This window comes from Staurois parvus, unplaced genomic scaffold (genome assembly GCF_062004578.1).
Source record: "Staurois parvus isolate SC_StPar_1 unplaced genomic scaffold, SC_StPar_1.0 ptg000118l, whole genome shotgun sequence".
Lineage (NCBI taxonomy): Eukaryota > Metazoa > Chordata > Amphibia > Anura > Ranidae > Staurois > Staurois parvus.
Window position 1 is genome coordinate 6,341,376 of NW_028317914.1, and position 15,388 is coordinate 6,356,763.

Below are 15,388 nucleotides of genomic sequence, written 5' to 3' on the forward strand. Positions count from 1 at the left end.
TGAAAGTGGCACATGGCAGCAGAGTGTGGCGATGGAGACAGCAGCAATGGGAGGCCGTACAGGGACCCATGAGAGACTCTGGACCTGGCAGCAGCAGGAGGAGGTGGTATATAGGGGCCCATGGCAGATTAGGGGCCTGGCAGCAGCTATGTGAGGCCCGTAATCTGCCTGCACCCTATGTCAAAAAATTTAACACACCAGCAGTGTGAAGAGACCTGAAAGTGGCACATGGCAGCAGAGTGTGGCGATGGAGACAGCAGCAATGGGAGGCCGTACAGGGACCCATGAGAGACTCTGGACCTGGCAGCAGCAGGAGGAGGTGGTATATAGGGGCCCATGGCAGATTAGGGGCCTGGCAGCAGCTATGTGAGGCCCGTAATCTGCCTGCACCCTATGTCAAAAAATTTAACACACCAGCAGTGTGAAGAGACCTGAAAGTGGCACATGGCAGCAGAGTGTGGCGATGGAGACAGCAGCAATGGGAGGCCGTACAGGGACCATGACAGACTCTGGACTTGGCAGCAGCATGAGGAGGCGGTATATAGGGGCCCATGGCAGATTAGGGGCCTGGCAGCAGCTATGTGAGGCCCGTTATCTTGCAGCACCCTATGTCAAAAAATTTAACACACCAGCAGTGTGAAGAGACCTGAAAGTGGCACATGGCAGCAGAGTGTGGCGATGGAGACAGCAGCAATGGGAGGCCGTACAGGGACCCATGAGAGACTCTGGACCAGGCAGCAGCATGAGGAGGCGGTATATTGGGGCCCATGGCAGATTAGGGGCCTGGCAGCAGCTATGTGAGGCCCGTTATCTTGCAGCACCCTATGTCAAAAAATTTTACACACCAGCAGTGTGAAGAGACCTGAAAGTGGCACATGGCAGCAGAGTGTGGCGATGGAGACAGCAGCAATGGGAGGCCGTACAGGGACCCATGAGAGACTCTGGACCTGGCAGCAGCAGGAGGAGGTGGTATATAGGGGCCCATGGCAGATTAGGGGCCTGGCAGCAGCTATGTGAGGCCCGTTATCTTGCAGCACCCTATGTCAAAAAATTTAACACACCAGCAGTGTGAAGAGACCTGAAAGTGGCACATGGCAGCAGAGTGTGGCGATGGAGACAGCAGCAATGGGAGGCCGTACAGGGACCCATGAGAGACTCTGGACCTGGCAGCAGCATGAGGAGGCGGTATATTGGGGCCCATGGCAGATTAGGGGCCTGGCAGCAGCTATGTGAGGCCCGTTATCTTGCAGCACCCTATGTCAAAAAATTTTACACACCAGCAGTGTGAAGAGACCTGAAAGTGGCACATGGCAGCAGAGTGTGGCGATGGAGACAGCAGCAATGGGAGGCCGTACAGGGACCCATGAGAGACTCTGGACCTGGCAGCAGCAGGAGGAGGTGGTATATAGGGGCCCATGGCAGATTAGGGGCCTGGCAGCAGCTATGTGAGGCCCGTAATCTGCCTGCACCCTATGTCAAAAAATTTAACACACCAGCAGTGTGAAGAGACCTGAAAGTGGCACATGGCAGCAGAGTGTGGCGATGGAGACAGCAGCAATGGGAGGCCGTACAGGGACCCATGAGAGACTCTGGACCTGGCAGCAGCAGGAGGAGGCGGTATATAGGGGCCTATGGCAGATTAGGGGCCTGGCAGCAGCTATAGGAGGCCCGTAATCTGCCAGCACCCTATGTCAAAAAATTCAACACACCAGCAGTGTGAGGAGACCTGAAAGTGGCACATGTTTGAGGCATGATTCATGGCGGATTTAGTCAGTTGTGTCAGGAACTGGTGGTTTGAAATCCAGACTAATCCACGCCTGATTCATTTTCACAAACGTGAGTCTCTCCACACTTTGGGTGGACAGTCGTGTCCTCCGCGGAGTTACAATACCTCCTGCCGCACTAAACACGCGCTCCGATGCCACGCTACTGGCCGGGCATGACAGCCTTTCAAGGGCAAATTCAGCTAGTTGGGGCCAAAGGTCAAGTTTCGTTGCCCAGTAGTCAAGGGGATTGTCTACCTCGGTTGGCAGGGTGCTGTCCAAGTAGGCCCAAGCCTGTTGTTTGAGCTCCTGCTCCAGGTCCACCTGATGCTGCTGCTGCTGCTGCGGCTGGTTAGTAGTTTCCTCACTGCGCTGGTGAAGAAAGCTACTCATCATCGACTGCAGACTGAGGCAGCCGCTGCTGGTGGAGCTGCCACTGCTCCTACCACCCCACCCCTCCCCTGCTGCCATGCCAGCGGAACGCGAGCGCACAGGGCCCACAGTGTCTGAGGATGGACGTTGGCGCACAAAGGCAGAGACCAACTGACTACATAGGTGGTTTTTATAGTACGTAATTTTGGCCTCCCTCTCAGCAGGTGTGAAAAAGGCCACCATTTTGGACCGGTAGCGAGGGTCCAACAAGGTGGACAGCCAAAAGTCATCCCTCTGTCTGATGGTTATTATTCGGCTGTCGCTACGCAAGCAACCGAGCATGCTATGGGCCATTTGTGCCAAGGAATGCGAGGGACTCCCTGCCTCCATCTCCACAGCATACTGCCACGGTGCGTCTGGGTCCTCTGTCTCCTCCTCCTCCTCCTCTACCAGATGCTCCTGCTCCTCCACTCCTGTCCGCTGAGTGGAAAAACCACCCATTTCACTCAATAATTCCTGAGCACAAATGTCCTCCTCTACCTCCTCCTCTTCTTCCTGTCCTGCCCCCACAGGGGTCATGTGGCGTTGAGATCTGTGCGCCACGTCTACCGCACCCTGACCAGCCATTGTTAACAGCATTTGTTCCAGGACGTGCAACAGAGGAATGACGTCGTTCATCCCATAGTCCTGCCGACTCACGAATAGCGTGGCCTCCTCAAAGGGCCTGAGCAAGCGGCAGGTGTCACGCATGAGCTGCCAATGGCTGACATCTAAGTTACACAGGGGAGTACCTTTATCCGCTTGTAACATCAGGAAATCGGTGATGGCCTTTCGCTGCTCGTAAAGGCGGTCTAACATGTGTAGGGTTGAATTCCACCTTGTTGCAACGTCGCAGATCAGGCGATGCTGTGGAATTCCGTTCTGCCGCTGCAGCTCAATGAGGGTGTTCTTTGCGGTGTAGGAATGGCTGAAATGCATGCACAGTTTACGTGACATTTTAAGGATGTCTTGCAGTGGGATGGTGGATTTTAGGAACCGCTTGACAACCAGATTGAACACGTGAGCCATGCATGGCGCATGGCACAACCTTCCTTGACGCAGAGCAGACACCATGTTCTTTCCGTTGTCAGTCAACATGGTTCCGATTTTTAGTTTGCGCGGAGACAGCCATCTGTCGATTTCTCTGTTCATTACACTCAGCAGTTCCTCCCCTGTGTGACTACGTTCGCCAAGGCATACCAGGTGCAGCACAGCGTGACACCGTTGCGCCCTGCACATGTGATATGCCGGTCGGGTAATGGGACTTGGCACGGGGGTGGCGGCTGAGGACACGGCGGAAAAAGAGGTGGTAGAGGCGGACATGCTTGCTGGACCAAGGACGTGCAAACGTGGAGGCAAAAGCGTCGTGACCTGTCCAAGTTGCTGGTGCGGCTGTGCCGGCACCACGTTCACCCAGTGGGCCGTAAATGACATGTACTGTCCCTGACCGTAGTTACAGCTCCACACGTCGGCGCTGCCGTGCACTTTGGCAGAGACCGACATGCTCAAAGACTGGCCCACCATCTCTTCTACATGTGAATGCAGGGCTGGCACTGCCTTTTGGGCAAAGAAATGACGGCTTGGCACTCTCCACCGCGGCGCGGCACAAGCCATCATTTCTCGGAAAGGTGCTGAGTCCACCAGTTGGAAAGGGAGGGACTGCAGCACCAGCAACTTGGACAGGAGGACGTTCAGCTTTTGCACCGTCGGGTGCGTGCTCGCAAACTGTTGTCTCTTGGATACGGATTCCAAGAAAGACTGTTGACGGAATCCGAGAAGAGGAGTAGCAGGAGAAGGAGCATCTGAACGAGCGGAAGATGCCAATGAGCGACAACTCCCCTCAGCAGAGGTGTTGGAGCCTTGACTGGCTGATAGAGGGCGATTGACGACGTCGGGTGACGGAGCAAGTAACGGAGCGGGTGATGGAGCGGGGGCTGGGGCAGGCAGAACCGCCGTATGTTTATCACGGTTTTCCCAGGCCACCGAATGGTGACGCTGCATATGCTGACGCAACGCTGTAGTCCCAACATGGGCCCCCTGGCCACGCTTGCATTTCTGGCCACATAGTCGACATACGGCTACGTTTACTTCCTCGGGCGGCTTGAGGAAAAATTGCCACACCACCGAGTAGGAAACTTTGCCCCCGCTACTCTTCACTGGCTGACTGCTACTTCCTCCGTGCGCACCGGCACCACTACTGGCCGTGGTGGTAGGCTGCAGTGGAGCTGGTGCTCTACTCCGTGGACGTTTGGCTCCACTGACACTGATGCGACCCTGCTGCTGTCTCCTGGGCAACCCACCGACTGTTTTGCTCGCTGCCAAGCTGCCACCCTCTTCTCCTGATGATGCGGAAGAAATTGCCTGATGACGACGAGGCTGCCAAGTGCGATCAACCTCCTCATCATCAAGTAGGGTCTCCGCCTCACTACTAGCCCCCTCGGCTGCGTCTGGGTCAGGAGACAGACCTGTCTCTAGACCGGCTACCGAGCCACTCTCCTCGCCAGTACTTGTTCGCTTGGCTGCTGAAAAGGCCGATGTCTCCCCCCGTTCCTGACCGCCCTCTGTTAGCTCTTCCTCACTGTACAGTGGGGCTGAGCCCACAGCATGCGATACTTCGCTTGGTGAGGGAACAGCAAAGGACAGGGGCAGGTAGAGGACACGTGATTTCAGTGGGCTTGGTCCCGGGCCATGCCAACTAACGGTTGTGTCTGACGTACCCACCGACCGTTGGCTGTAGGTGTCAGAGGTGACCTGGGAAGAGGAAGACGACCGAGCCAACCAATCAATGACGGCAGGGTTGTCGGTGGAGACACGACCGCTGGATGACACCGGGAGCACTGGCCTCTGGCTGCGAATACTGCTGCCTCGACCCCTTCCTCTGCTGCCACGTCTGCTCGCTCCTAAAACATTGCCTCCTCTGCCACTCCTCTGCATGTTGTCTGACATACTATTTAATTCAACGATTAGGTGTCCCTGAGTAACAATTCTCTGGCACTCAGTAACAATTCTGTCTGTCCCTGAGTATGAATTCTGTGGCCCTGAGTAACAATTGTGTGTCTGTGCAAGTAACAATTCTGTGTCTGTGCAAGTAACAATTTTGTGTCTGTGAGAGTAACAATTCTCTGGCACTCAGTAACAATTCTGTCTGTCCCTGAGTAACAATTCTCTGGCACTCAGTAACAATTCTGTCTGTCCCTGAGTAACAATTCTGTCTGTCCCTGAGTATGAATTCTGTGGCCCTGAGTAAGAATTCTCTGGCACTCAGTAACAATTCTGTCTGTCCCTGAGTATGAATTCTGTGGCCCTGAGTAACAATTGTGTGTCTGTGCAAGTAACAATTCTGTGTCTGTGCAAGTAACAATTTTGTGTCTGTGAGAGTAACAATTCTCTGGCACTCAGTAACAATTCTGTCTGTCCCTGAGTAACAATTCTCTGGCACTCAGTAACAATTCTGTCTGTCCCTGAGTATGAATTCTGTGGCCCTGAGTAACAATTCTGTCTCTGTGCGAGTAACAATTCTGTGTCTGTGCAAGTAACAATTTTGTGTCTGTGAGAGTAACAATTCTCTGGCACTCAGTAACAATTCTGTCTGTCCCTGAGTAACAATTCTCTGGCACTCAGTAACAATTCTGTCTGTCCCTGAGTAACAATTCTCTGGCACTCAGTAACAATTCTGTCTGTCCCTGAGTAACAATTCTCTGGCACTCAGTAACAATTGTGTGTCTGTGCAAGTAACAATTCTGTGTCTGTGCAAGTAACAATTTTGTGTCTGTGAGAGTAACAATTCTCTGGCACTCAGTAACAATTCTGTCTGTCCCTGAGTAACAATTCTCTGGCACTCAGTAACAATTCTGTCTGTCCCTGAGTATGAATTCTGTGGCCCTGAGTAACAATTCTGTCTCTGTGCGAGTAACAATTCTGTGTCTGTGCAAGTAACAATTTTGTGTCTGTGAGAGTAACAATTCTCTGGCACTCAGTAACAATTCTGTCTGTCCCTGAGTAACAATTCTCTGGCACTCAGTAACAATTCTGTCTGTCCCTGAGTAACAATTCTCTGGCACTCAGTAACAATTCTGTCTGTCCCTGAGTAACAATTCTCTGGCACTCAGTAACAATTGTGTGTCTGTGCAAGTAACAATTCTGTGTCTGTGCAAGTAACAATTTTGTGTCTGTGAGAGTAACAATTCTCTGGCACTCAGTAACAATTCTGTCTGTCCCTGAGTAACAATTCTCTGGCACTCAGTAACAATTCTGTCTGTCCCTGAGTATGAATTCTGTGGCCCTGAGTAACAATTCTGTCTCTGTGCGAGTAACAATTCTGTGTCTGTGCAAGTAACAATTTTGTGTCTGTGAGAGTAACAATTCTCTGGCACTCAGTAACAATTCTGTCTGTCCCTGAGTAACAATTCTCTGGCACTCAGTAACAATTCTGTCTGTCCCTGAGTAACAATTCTCTGGCACTCAGTAACAATTCTGTCTGTCCCTGAGTAACAATTCTCTGGCACTCAGTAACAATTGTGTGTCTGTGCAAGTAACAATTCTGTGTCTGTGCAAGTAACAATTTTGTGTCTGTGAGAGTAACAATTCTCTGGCACTCAGTAACAATTCTGTCTGTCCCTGAGTAACAATTCTCTGGCACTCAGTAACAATTCTGTCTGTCCCTGAGTATGAATTCTGTGGCCCTGAGTAACAATTCTGTCTCTGTGCGAGTAACAATTCTGTGTCTGTGCAAGTAACAATTTTGTGTCTGTGAGAGTAACAATTCTCTGGCACTCAGTAACAATTCTGTCTGTCCCTGAGTAACAATTCTATGGCACTCAGTAACAATTCTGTCTTCCCTGAGTAACAATTCTCTGGCACTCAGTAACAATTCTGTCTGTCCCTGAGTATGAATTCTGTGGCCCTGAGTAACAATTCTGTCTCTGTGCGAGTAACAATTCTGTGTCTGTGCAAGTAACAATTTTGTGTCTGTGAGAGTAACAATTCTCTGGCACTCAGTAACAATTCTGTCTGTCCCTGAGTAACAATTCTCTGGCACTCAGTAACAATTCTGTCTGTCCCTGAGTAACAATTCTCTGGCACTCAGTAACAATTGTGTGTCTGTGCAAGTAACAATTCTGTGTCTGTGCAAGTAACAATTTTGTGTCTGTGAGAGTAACAATTCTCTGGCACTCAGTAACAATTCTGTCTGTCCCTGAGTAACAATTCTCTGGCACTCAGTAACAATTCTGTCTGTCCCTGAGTATGAATTCTGTGGCCCTGAGTAACAATTCTGTCTCTGTGCGAGTAACAATTCTGTGTCTGTGCAAGTAACAATTTTGTGTCTGTGAGAGTAACAATTCTCTGGCACTCAGTAACAATTCTGTCTGTCCCTGAGTAACAATTCTCTGGCACTCAGTAACAATTCTGTCTGTCCCTGAGTAACAATTCTCTGGCACTCAGTAACAATTCTGTCTGTCCCTGAGTAACAATTCTCTGGCACTCAGTAACAATTGTGTGTCTGTGCAAGTAACAATTCTGTGTCTGTGCAAGTAACAATTTTGTGTCTGTGAGAGTAACAATTCTCTGGCACTCAGTAACAATTCTGTCTGTCCCTGAGTAACAATTCTCTGGCACTCAGTAACAATTCTGTCTGTCCCTGAGTATGAATTCTGTGGCCCTGAGTAACAATTGTGTGTCTGTGCAAGTAACAATTCTGTGTCTGTGCAAGTAACAATTTTGTGTCTGTGAGAGTAACAATTCTCTGGCACTCAGTAACAATTCTGTCTGTCCCTGAGTAACAATTCTCTGGCACTCAGTAACAATTCTGTCTGTCCCTGAGTAACAATTCTGTCTGTCCCTGAGTATGAATTCTGTGGACCTGAGTAAGAATTCTCTGGCACTCAGTAACAATTCTGTCTGTCCCTGAGTATGAATTCTGTGGCCCTGAGTAACAATTGTGTGTCTGTGCAAGTAACAATTCTGTGTCTGTGCAAGTAACAATTTTGTGTCTGTGAGAGTAACAATTCTCTGGCACTCAGTAACAATTCTGTCTGTCCCTGAGTAACAATTCTCTGGCACTCAGTAACAATTCTGTCTGTCCCTGAGTAACAATTCTCTGGCACTCAGTAACAATTCTGTCTGTCCCTGAGTAACAATTCTGTCTGTCCCTGAGAATGAATTCTGTGGCCCTGAGTAAGAATTCTCTGGCACTCAGTAACAATTCTGTCTGTCCCTGAGTAACAATTCTCTGGCACTCAGTAACAATTCTGTCTGTCCCTGAGTAAAAATTCTGTGGCCCTAATAACGTTTCTGTGGCCCTAAGTAACAATTCTCTGGCACTGAGTAACAATTCTGTCTGTCCCTGAGTATGAATTCTGTGGCCCTAACTAGCGTTTCTTTGTCCCTAAAGAACGATTCTGTGGCCCTCATTAACAAGTCTGTGTCCCTGAGTAATGGTTCTCTGTCCCTAAGTAACTTCTCTCTGTCCCCAAGTATTGTTTCTGTGGCCCTAACTCTGTCCCTGTCCCTAGTACAGAGCGGTCTGCCTCTGTTCAATGACTGCAGGCAAATGAAGATTTCCAAAATGGCCGCTATATATACCTCGACCATTACACAGTGCTGGCTGGCTGGCTGCTGATTGGCTGATGCGATCACATGTCGTTGAGGAATGCATTATGGGGCAGCGCGCCTTGTCTGCGCGCCTTCCCCGACATCCCCGCTCCGTCGCCGCACATGTCAGCCGCCATTTTCGGAAAAATTTCGATTCGCGCGTCCGAATTAGGCTGTTTTTCGGATTCGGCACGAATCGAAATTTTTCCGAAATTCGACTCGAATTCCACTTCGGATACTTCGATTCGCTCATCTCTAGCTTTGATCATACCTGTATCGTTTTCATCATCTAGGCCCAAGACCATTTTGTATGCCTTTGTGAATTTAATGTTAAATTCATAAGGGTCCTCTCTAACTGAAGTTTGTAATGAGTCTAGTACTTCTAAAGAAGGTACTTCCTCACCTGTGGTACATAACAACAATTGTCGTAATCTGTCTGATGCGTCACTATGTATCTCCTGTCCGTCATCGTCAATAACAGGTGATTGCACAAGTTGTCTAGCAAAATGTGCAGGTATCCATAAATAATAGATACGGTTACGCTGTTCGTCAGTCAAGTGATAATGATCTGTATAAGACTCGAAGATGTCCGCATTATAAAAGGCATCGGTCTTTGAGTCATACGCTGGAATATCTTTTAAAATTTTAATTAATTGATCATGAATTTGTAATTTTAATTTAGCTGCACGGTCTAGTAGTTTTTTCTTTCTGACTTCGGTTTCGTCATCTGCGTCATCTTCCCCCATTTCAGGAATGCAGGAAGCTTGAGGCTTTGACTTTTTAGAATCAATCTTTTTACCACCTCTTGTTAATACAGCAACCTCTTTTCTGTCATTCTGTATTTTTAACAAAAGATTTGTTTTAGAATCAATTTGCTCCTCAAGATTTTCTATGTAGTTACAAAGAATGTCACAATTTGGACAATTAAGAGGATCTTGAGACAAATTTTCATGCATTTTTGTGTTCTGCACAGTGCTACATTCTGTCTGCTTTAGTGTAGAAACACTTTTAGCAGGTAAGTCAATATTCAAAATCATTTTGTTGAATATTCTTACCAACTTTAAGATATTAGATATCTTCTTATGCTGTTTGTTTACAGTAAATCTAGATTTATCTATCTGAACGTTGGCCTGTAAACATTCCTTGTACATGTACTGCCATAATTTACCATCATCAGGATATAAAGAAACATCCTTAAACTCTAATTTGCTTTCTATAGCTAGTTTATCAATAAATTCCATGACTTGTACTCACCGTAATCAGATGATTTTCTTTTTTGCAGTCGGTGGCTCAGTCACTGGACCTCTCGTCCACGTCTGACGAAACACAAACGCCTTCACTTCTAGGTTCTTTTCACCGTGTTTTTCCCAAGACTTGATCAGTCTGTGCTTTCTCCCCCTTGTCAAGGAATGGAAACCGGAGAAAACTGTGGCGGAGGCTGGCTTAGCCAAATGTTAAATATCGTGACACTTATATTATTTAAGTGTCTGTTTTAGGCGTTTGAGGTAAAGTGTTCTAGTGCCAGGCTGATTTAAAACAGTGTGACTTTTATTTAATTCACACTTGGCATCAACATAAAATGAATACAAAAGATAAAATAAAATACAGAGTAAAATATAACAAAAGTTGTAGATTATGGAAAAAGAAATAAGCTTTGGAGAAATGTCTAATCTCTTGCCTGTTCTATGACAAGTGTTTCGGTCTTGGCAAGGAAGACAACAGGTGTATCAAGGCTTTGTAGGCCTTAAGAAAACAAAAATGTCAGTGCGTGTCAGCTGTATAATGTATTCATGTGTGTCTGTATGTGTATGTAACCCTCTATCTCTAAGGCACCTCTTATATATATTTTACCAGACCAACCCACTAAACAGTTTTTTCCTAATTCAGTGTGAGCTAAATAAGTAAAAGCCTTTTTTGTACTTCTTCTATACTTATAACTCTTAGTGTCCATATTTGTAAACCTTCTAAACTTATACTCTTAGTGTGACGTTATCTTCAAACCTCTTAGACGACGGAAATACATGATACTGTTACATGATATAAAATGGCTTCACATATCTTTAGAAAGGGACAATTGATCACATAAATGCATATAACCAACAATAATTGATACTAAACTTATCACACACTATTCCTAACTAATAAATTAATTATATGAAATAATTATCCAACTAACTATATTATAGATTAGACATGATTTTCTTTATGAAAGACATATACTTTCTTTGCTCTACTGCATACCAATATCTTTTTACATTCCAATTTGCTATTCTTAAAAGAAGCTTATGACCTGCTGACCTCTTAGACATGAATATACCATGGTTCATCTTTAACACCTGTTTTCCAAAGCTTTCATACACACGCAAAGTTAAAAATTACTTTACTTGTCATTTTAGAGGAGACACTGATATGAAAAGATACAGACGTCTGTTTTATGCTGAATTAATTTCTTACACTCTGCCTACTCCTTTGTGTCTTGTCTGCCCGATGATTCCTGACCCGGCCCGCCTGACCACTCCACCTCACCAGCCCTGACTGCTCTTTACTGTGTACATTCCGTTATCAGTTGGAGGTTTGGTTTTGTTATATTGTGCATTATATTTGTGTATAACCCTTAATAAATTATATTGTTACACCATACTTGAGCCTGCGTTTCCCTGTGTCAGTTCAAGCATATCTGGTCTTACCAGGAGCCCTGACATTACACCAAGGCCATTCCTGACCAGAAGTGGCTGCACAGAGAAGCCATCTTGGCTTGTTGTCGGGAAGGATGCATCCTGGGGAGGTGGTATACTTGTATTTGCTTGTCTTAGATGACAGAGAATATGCCTATCAGACTCTGCAGGAGTATACCAGGGATCAGCTGCTAGAGTGCATACGGGTCGCTCATTCCCTAGTAGATCAGGGCACAGAGTTCTCTGAGGTGCAACCATTGATTCAGGCTTGTGTTGAGTTGGCTTCATCTAGTACCCCTGAAAGCTGGAAAGACTTTCTTCCACCATTCAGTGTGGATCAAATAGAATCACTGGTATGGTTGTTGGAGGATGATCCAGATTGCTTCTGGGAGAATTATTCAGCATGTTCACCACATGTGCTAGTGGAGTGTATAAACGCAGTGCAGTCTTTGGTCAGACAGGCTATGTGTAAGCTGAGTTTTGTTCAACCCATACTGCAGACATGGTCAGACTTGTTACACCCAGGCTCAGGCAGCTTGCAACAAACCCGTCCTGTTTCTAATTATTCCTCTGCTCAAAGCTCTATTCCTGCATTCCCGACAGCACCCCCAGTTACAGCCCAATATACCTTGCTATCTACCACATGTCAGTACCCTGTTCCCACTCGCTGCACCTATCCTGCCTTTAACCCTGTAAAAAAGGCCGCTGTAACAACTATTCCCTCCTCTGTTCCACCCTCCAGCTCTTCTCTGTCCCCAGCTACTCCATCCAATTACAGACCTGCATTTACTTGCAGTGCCCCAGTAACTAAACCCAAGAAGAAGCGAAAATTCTTTCCAACCAGTACCATCCTACCAGTATCCAAACCGGTCAGCCTGCCGCCTTCCGTTGTTCAGCCTGATGCCCTGATGCCTAATGACCCAGTGTACGCTATCCAGCCTGATGACCCGATCCAGCCTGATGACCCGGTGTTCGTGATCCAGCCTGATGACCCGATCCAGCCTGATGACCCAGTGTTCGTGATCCAACCTGATGACCCGATCCAGCCTGATGACCCGATCCAGCCTGATGACCCGGTGTTCGTGATCCAGCCTGATGGCCCGATCCAGCCTGGTGGCCCGATCCAGCCTGATGACCCAATCCAGCCTGATGACCCGGTGTTCGTGATCCAGCCTGATGACCCGATCCGGCCTGATGACCCAATCCAGCCTGATGACCCGGTGTTCGTGATCCAGCCTGATGACCCGATCCAGCCTGATGACCCGGTCCGGCCTGGTGCCTCGGTGCCCGTGATCCTGCCTGGTGCCTTGGTGCCCCTGGTCCGGCCTGGTGCCTCAGTGCCCATGGCCCAACCCCGTGCCTCAGTGCCCATGGCCCGGCCCCGTGCCTCGGTGCCTGTGGCCCTGCCCGGTGCCTCGGTGCCTGTGGCTCATGAATGAGTCTTCTTGGGCTCACACCAGAACAAGGTGCTTGTTCTGGGGGCAATGGACAAGAGAGAGGGGCCAAGGAATGCTGGCGTGGGAGCAACAAAATGATCTTGGCTGCTCTGTGGCAAACTACTGTTCAGAGCAGGTAAGTCTTACATGTTTATTATTGTATTTTGGAGCAATTGTTATGATGACTTTTCCAAACCCACCTGTGACGCCAGACAGCTAATCCCAACAAGCTTCCCAGGGTCTCCATCTGCCTTGTACTCAGGGGCAGACTGAAAATTCGAGCACTCAAGCAGTGCCCGAGGGCCCGGGGTCAGTAGGGGGCCCAATGAAATGACCCTGATACCTTTTTATAGGCTTTTTTGGGTGTGCTTTGAGTGTGGGCAAGGACACAGGGGCCCCATGATCCCCTAATGCCCAGGGGCCCCATGAGTTGTCAGTCCACCCCTGCTTGTACTCCAGCAGTTAATCAGCTGAAAGAAAAATAAAAACAATTAGATACATAGCATAGGTTTTTTTCTTCATAAATCTACAGGTGGCATAGACAATAGGCCAAACTGGCCAGCTGTTCTATTTCCTCTTCACTCTCTTGCCCAAAGCCACAGCATTTATTCATGTAATGTTTGAGTGGCCAGGACAACTTGGCACCCACCCTCTACCCAATTTCCTGATACAGGGTGGCATGGGTACGCCCACCTTGGCCGTGTTGCCTTTTTTGCCCCGGCTTTCAATCCCTGGGTCCTTGCTGCCGATTACTCGCCGGCACCCGTTGATTCACGAGCATCTCTGATGGGGAGAATAACTGCATGTAAACAAGACAGTTCTCCTTCCTGTCAGCTTATGCATACTGCTTTGGATGGATGTGCCCAGCAGAGCCATCCAAAGCAGTGTCCTTACAGTGAAGCACACAGACACAGCACAGAATAAAACAGCACACAGGTAACCCTTGCCTCGCCCCACATGTTAACCCCTTCCTGCCCAGTGCCATTTGTACAGTGCCAGTGCTTTTTTGGGAGCAGTGATCGCTGTATTGGTGTCACTGGGGATGTCAGGGACACCAAGGTAATTCCCCCCAGTGGCAAGAATGTCCGCCGCAGTCCCGCTATAAGTTGCTGTTCGCAACCATTACTAATAAAAATAAAACAATTAAAACAGGATATATTCTGCCATTTGTAGACTCTCGAACTTTCACATCAACAAATTAATTTACACATATTGGGTTTTTTGGGAGCAAAGACATGGAGCAGAATACATTTTGCACTACAGAAATGGACATGTTTAATAGCAAAAAGGGAGAAATATTGCTTGGGTCACAAAAGTGAATGACTTTGTGGATCTAGCGCAAGTAATTAAAAAACACACAGGCGATAAAATAACTCCAAAAGAAAGCTCAAATTCTGGGATACAAAGGATGTACATTTCATTTGGGGGCAGCGTTGCATGACTGTGCAATTGTCAGTTAAAGTAACGCATCGCTTTAATGCTATAAATGGCCTGGTCAGGAAGGGGTGAAATCCTCAGGAGGGCATGTGGTTAACATCTGTGTCCATGTGAGGGAGAGCCCGAAAACTTGCCATTTAGTGCTGTTGCAAGGCAACAAGCAAATCAGTTGATACAACAGGGTGTTTCCTACAAGGGGTCAGTATTGGTAAGTCATCTCACAAAGGATGTTCTCGCATAGGTCACCCCTGTGATTTATAGAGGTCAAAGAGCAGAAGCCCAGACCTCTGAGTGGTGTGAATGTGCAAAATGGCTGATTTCCTGACAGCAAAAGGGTGGCCCATGTGGGCTGTGATTCCTGCCAATAGAGTGGCCCCCCTGGTGGAGCCAATGACCTACTTCCTGGAGGGTTCAGGGTATCACAGTACTTCCTGGGGTTTGGAAGTGATGCCCCCTTCTAATTTCCAAATTGAAACTCCTTGGCCAGAGAACAATATGGGCCGATTCACGAGCATTGAATGGGTGTTGGTTTTAGAGTCGTATAAATCTCATTGGCAGCTTTGGCCCCTTTTACCATTTTCTAGCCATAGACCAAACAGATACTTCAAGCTGAGCTCCACCGAAAAGGGGAATTTCCACTTTAATGCATGTCCCCCACTCCCAGTTAAGGATTGTCACCTTTGTGGATCGAGTCTCTGAATGTGACAGGTACCTGCTGCCACTTGCGCTGTGATTAGTGTTGGCGATTGGAAATTGCCCTCCCCCCTGCCCTGTAGTCTTCTTGGACATGTGACAGGTCCCTGAAGACTACGGGACCATTCCCAAAGCGCAGCGCTACTCAAGAATGTGTAGTGGGCACCTTGCTGGGAAGGCACAAGCTTTCACAGCCAGGGGCACACACTGAAGATGCTGGCACCAGGGAGAGAAGATGGCTGCTAAAACCAGTCATGGTGAGGACCCTGCTGGATGGAGGGATCGGTGAGTGTCTGTATTTGACAAGTCAGCAGCTACAGTTTTTGTATCTGCTGAGTTTGATTGTTTAACAAATCAAATGGAAATCCTCTTTAACTTTGAG